General features: G+C 38.3%; 1 pseudogene; it reads left to right on the top strand.

Annotated features, from left to right (window-relative positions):
* Positions 1–382: 382 nt before the first annotated feature.
* On the top strand, positions 383–3,635 carry LOC101435555 (histone-lysine N-methyltransferase SUV39H2-like; annotated as a pseudogene).
* The last annotated feature ends 2,508 nt before the right edge of the window (positions 3,636–6,143 follow it).

The following is a 6,143-nucleotide window of genomic DNA, read 5'->3' as shown; positions in this document are numbered from 1 at the left end:
ACATATAAGCTATTTAAATGTAAATTAAATAAAATGAAACTTAAAATTCATGTCATTGCCCTTGGCACATTTCAAGTGCTTAATTGATACATGTGGCAGTGGCTACAACACTGGACAGTGCGGGTATAGAAGACTTCCGTCAGAGTAAAAATTTCTATTTGACAGCACTGATCAAAAGGATTCCTTCTGTTCACTGAAAAGAGCATAGAGCAGAGAAGGGAAGATTCTTGGGAATGCCAACCTTTGTGGGGTGAGCAGAACAAGAGAAGCCTGAAGCAGTAGACGAGAGGTAGAGAGAAAACTAGGGGTCTCAGAAATTAAGGGAAGAAAGAGTTACCAAAGACAGTAAGGGTGTGAGAAGGCAATAGATCTGACAGGTGAGATGGCCATTGAAAAATGTCCACAGAATCTAGGAATAAGTTTATTTGTGGTCTTGGGTAAAGTGGAGACCAGACTCCAGATCACAGTGAGTTCAGAAATGAGAGGGGAGTTTGAATGGGAATCTACAAGATGGCGGTGGCCGGACTGAGTCTCGTGAGCTTGGTGTGTGCCTTGCCTGGTTTCACTCAATATTCTTCAGGAATTATGTAGAAAAGACAAGACTACATGTAAATCCATTGAACACCAAAAGGAATCTAAACAATTATGAGGTGGAATATTTGTGTGACTACAAGATAGTAAAGCCTCACTCGGATAACATTTGAGTTTCTTCTGTGTGTCCGGATATGGAATATTATGTAGTAAAATGGAAAGGATGGCCAGATTCTACAAATACTTGGGAACCTTTGCAAAATCTGAAGTGTCCGTAACTACTTTAGCAATTCCCTAATGACAAGCATAACTATTTATCTCAGGTAAAGAAAGGTAAAGCAATAACTTTGAAAAGATCATAAAAAAGCTCCAAAACCTGCCATTGTTGAATACATCGGAAAGAAGGCTAAACAAAAGATAGTTCTGCTGAGATGGCCAGATGAACTCGACAGAAGAAAGACTCATCAAGGAATGATATTTGTTGAAAATATTGTAGATTTAGAGGGTCCGCCTTCAGACTTCTACTATATTAATGAATATAAGCCAGCTCCTAGAATCAGTTTATTAAATGAAGCCACATTTGGTTGTACATGCACAGATTGCTTCTTTGAGAAATGTTGTCCTGCTGAAGCTGGAGTTCTTTTGACTTATAATAAAAACCAACAAATAAAATCCCCCCTGGTATCCCCATCTAAGAATACAACTCGAGGTATCAAGGTGGACCTGACTACCCCAATAGAACTGAACAAAAAGGCACACAGAACTTCCTTTGCATCTTTTGAGATAGCAATGGCTGTGGTCTGGGTATAAAAACCCTTGTGCAGATGAAAAGAATGAGCTTTGTCATGGAATATGTTGGAGAGGTAATTACAAGTGAAGAAGCTGAAAGAAGAGTGCAGTTTATATGATAACAAAGGAATCACATACCTCTTTGATCTAGGTTAGGAATCGGATGAGTTCACAGTGAATGCAGTACAATATGGAAATGTGTCTCATTTTGTGAATCACAGTTGTGACCCAAATTTTCAGGTGTTCAATGTTTTCATTGATAATTTTATGTCAAGGATTGTAATATTTTATTTAAATTACAAAAGAAATACAGTCTCATGCAAAGGAAGCAGAAAACACATATAAGGCAAAAAGAAGAAATTAAAGTGATCCATTATATCAGTTTACATGTTTCAGCTCCAGAAAAAGAAACCCTGGTTTCAGTAATTTTTATCTGTTGTAACAGAAGTCCAGGGTAGGATGGGTTTCAGAGCTGGTTTATTCATTGGCTTATTGCTGTCTTTAAAAACTCAGATTCTTTTCGTGGCTCTGATCTGCCGCCGTCAGCGTGATTTTATCTTCAGCCTCGTGGCAAGATGGTGCCATAGCTCAAGACTTCATATCTAGACATAGAGACATCCAGAGGGTAAAAGGAAACTTTATCTTAGGGTGGGTCTCTCTTAAAAGAGAGAAAAATCTCCACAATAGACACCAGCGCATGGCTCATTGGCTAGAAAAGGGCCACATGCTCGCTCCTGAACCAATAATTACAAGGGGCAGGATTTCATTTACAACAATCAGGCAACCTTTGTTCAGGTTAACACCTTGAATAAATGGGTTCTGGGGAGATATTTAAACAAAAGCAACAAGCTATTATGAAGGAAGAGAAGGGAAACGGTATTATAGATACTGGGAGGCAATCAACAGCATCCTTAATTAATAATCTGTAGGTAATAAGTTTGCTAATATTTTGGTAACTATCACCTTTTTCCTATGTGTGTGTGTGTGAATACCCTATACTCTCTCACAACATACTTTTTCCCCTCAACAATATATCATGAACATCTTTCCATGCCATAAACAATCTTCTACAACATTGTTTTAGCCATTACATATTATTCCATTTTTCATGGACATGGTAAAATTTATTTACAGAAGAGGGATTAAAAATATATCCAAGCCTGATGTGGAAATTTTTATTTCCATTTCTTATACCAAAATGGTATTGTGAAGTAAAAGTCTTGCTTTTGTGAAGGTAAGTAATAAATGAAGAAGGGACCTTACATTGACAATCTAGTCATTATTTAGTGTTTTAAGTTAAAACATGACTGTTTCTTAGTTCTATAACAAAAATTCCTAGCAGCAACATTCATTACACACCAAATGAGTCCTTGATATGTGAAATACTGGATTTCTACTTAATGTGGCAAAGATAACATTAAGACATTTAATTATTTTTATAAGGTTAGATCCTCATATATAAGCTCCCTGAGACTAGAGGCCACTTATTTTGCATTTCTTATTGAGTCATCAAAATTATGTATGTAAATAGTATTATTAGCACTTGGAAATATTGATATAAAAATAGTTCATTTGCAAGAAAAGTATCTCATCTTTCTTAGAAGAGTTTTATTAAATTACTTCTTCCACATGGACTACCTGGAAAATAGTGTGTAAAGTTATGTTTTCACAGGTAAAATAAAATTAAGACAAAATATTGATGGTCTCATCAGATTAAGCATATTTTCCCTCTATTTTAAAAAATATTTTGAAAAAATATAGTGTTAAGGCCTCAAATTTGTTGAAATAACTGCCTCAATTTTCCTGTCGAGTCTGCAAAGAACTAAGTAGAAGGCACAAGGTAAATCAAGTTGTCTACCTATGTTTGTACATTCTATGTTCTGATAAATTTCTGTTTCCACTTAGACTGACATTTAGTGAGTTAGTTTATTTACTACAAGTCCTGTCAATTAATTACTGCTCTTGAACACGGCGAGGGGAGGATCACAAAGTACCCCTCTCTCACACACACACACACATCCCTTCCCACTCTCAAACTCTATCCTCAGCCATTTTCTGAGCTAACTTTCCTATCCCCAGGTTGTTTTATGTATCTAATTTCAGTGCTAGCTTACCTGGTTCCTTGTTTAGTATATGACTGATCCTTGATTAGAAGTTAAACCTCAGCTATTGCTGCTGCTTCTATCCTTTGGTCACTCATTTTTGGTTAACACTTCCAGCTCAAGAAGAACAAGGAATATTCAATACCGTGGCGATGGAGAGGACCGATCACCAAAAAGCTTGTCATCTCTGACCTGCAGTATGAAAAATACTAGAAGTAGTAATGAATCCAGAATTGCTAAAACTTGGTGATTTATAATTTTGGAAGCTCCCTAGCTAAATCCATTAAACAAACAAACAAATAAATAAAATAAGTGAAATGCAAATTTACCTCTCTCTCTTCTTTATTTCCCTTCCCCCGCCAAAACTTTGTCAATTGCTAAAAGTCTTCGAGTGACTTGTCATATTTGGCACTAGTTTAATTGGTTTTGGCAAGTGTATTTTAGTGACTCATAAGAGATTTACTTTTAGTTTCTTTGCAAGCTGATGTCCCACTGCCTGTGCTAAAAGCAGCGACAACAATGGCACAAGGCTATAAAACTGTAGGAATTTGCCGTTGGTGGTCCAATACAAACAAACTTGTGTGAAAACGTAATCAAGAGAAGATAAAATATATACATTGTTATAAATGTTTTAGTAATAAAAGATCTGATCTTTGGCAATTTATTTAAACGTCATATGTTGAAGTCAGATATTGGTGCGAGGCAGCAAGTAGCTGCTGAATTCAGCGTGCTATTGATTCTTGGTCGGGAGGATGTCTCCAACACCATCAGAAAATAAAGGCGATCTGCTGCTCAGGTTTTGCTTCTCCAACAATTTCTTTTTGAAAACTAACATGTTTTATTTGTGGTTCCTTAAATTAGTTATCATTGTCCCATGCATCATCTGATTCTCATTTGAAACATAAAAACATTTATTCAACCATTGTTTGACTGCCTGTTTATCTGCCACAAAGTCTGCTAAGTACTGAGAAACATCCATGAGTGTATTAGTCAGGCAAAGGAGTGCTGATGCCAAATGCCAGAAATTGGTTGGTTTTTATAAAGGGTATTTATTTGGAGTAGGAGCCTACAGCTACCAGGCCATAAAGCATAAGTTACTTCCCTCACCAAAGTCTATTTCCACGTGTTGGAGCAAGATGGCTGCTGATGTCTGCGAGAGCTCAGGCTTCCTGGGTTCCTCTCTTCCAGGGTCTTCCTTCTCTCTGGGTTCAGGGTTCTTCTCTTCCCAGGGCTTGCTTCTTCCTGGGCTCAGGGTTCCTCCCTTCCTGGTGCTGGCTTCTCTTTCCTCTGTGAGCTTATTTCCCGTGGCTCCAGCTTAAGGTTCAGCATCAAACTCCAACATCAAACCTGCAACATCAAAAACCCTCCAACTCTATCCTTTTCCATGCCTTTTATCTGTGAGTCCCCGCCTCCTGGTGGCTGGGGACTCAATACCCTACTGATGTGGCCCAATCAAACCCCTAATCATAATTTAAGCACACCCAGGTACAGACCAGTTTACAAACATAATCCAATATCTAATTTTGGAATTCATCACCATATCAAACTGCTACAATGAGCAAGACTCTGGCCACAGGAAGCTTACATTCCAGAAGGGGAAGAGGCAAGAAAATGCTTGTGCTTACTAAGAGCTATGACAGGAGAAGTACGGTGCACTCTGCTAACGTCATAGAGAAAGAGTCAGTGATGGGAGGTTATTTCCCATCTCCTCTTTCCCTAGCTCCGAGGAGCATTTTGGTCTTTGCCTATTCTATTTTTCCTCCTCCACAGTCCTCTAGGGGGATCCTGTCATTTTACAGCCTTGATTATGGATTCCTGTGATTCAGAATCAAGAGAGTGGGCAGAGAAAGACTGAAGAGGTGTGAGGAAAGGGGGAAAGATTTTTTTCCTAGATTAGTTCCTGGGCTTCACCATTATAAAAAATTCTGATGGTGGGCAAAGTGATAAAAAGTGACTTGGAAAAGAGATTGAGAGACTAAGCCATTACACATAAGAGGTAAGCAGGTTGCAGGGGTCAAATTACCCCCCTCGAAAGGCATGCCATTGACCACTTCCTCCTGACCTGGAGGCTAGGCTGATAACCTCAACCCCAGAGACAGAAAGGGGTCTTTTCCTGCCCATCCAAGCTCTTGCTAGGTTATGGCCAGGCAAGCAATTCAAGTATACAGTGGTACATTTCTCAAAGGTGGGAACTTTCCACTTGAACCAACACCACATGTAAACATCTGCATCATCTTCCAGCATGGGGTGGGATAAGCCCAGCCCAGTGCCTTTCCAATATCTCCTCTTGCATGAGACAGGAGCTGGTACATGTGCATAGAGGACCATGCACATATACTTAGACCAGCTCACACACATGTATGCACACAAACATACACACACTTCTTTCAGGAAGCAAAAATTAATTTTCTACTCTAAGCTAGGAGGAAAAAAAAATCCTCAAGGGACCCAGTTTGGTCATTTTATACCCAAGCAAAATTTCCTCAAAAGATAAAAATATGTCTCCACTTTTAGAAACAGAAAATTACAAGTAGGAAAATAAAACTTACCCATATTTTCACCACACAGATACCATTGTTGACTGTTTAAAAAATAGCACATGTGTATGGAATAGAAATTCAAAGAGCATTGGAGGAATTTTTAAAATAAAAAGTGAATATCTCCCTCCCCAAAGCTTTCTCTCAAGCAAGGTATCCACTATTAAATCTTTTTAAAACTTTA

This window comes from Dasypus novemcinctus, chromosome 8 (genome assembly GCF_030445035.2).
Source record: "Dasypus novemcinctus isolate mDasNov1 chromosome 8, mDasNov1.1.hap2, whole genome shotgun sequence".
Classification (NCBI taxonomy): domain Eukaryota; kingdom Metazoa; phylum Chordata; class Mammalia; order Cingulata; family Dasypodidae; genus Dasypus; species Dasypus novemcinctus.
Note: the sequence above shows the minus strand (reverse complement) of the source record. Positions and strands in the feature narration are given on the sequence as shown.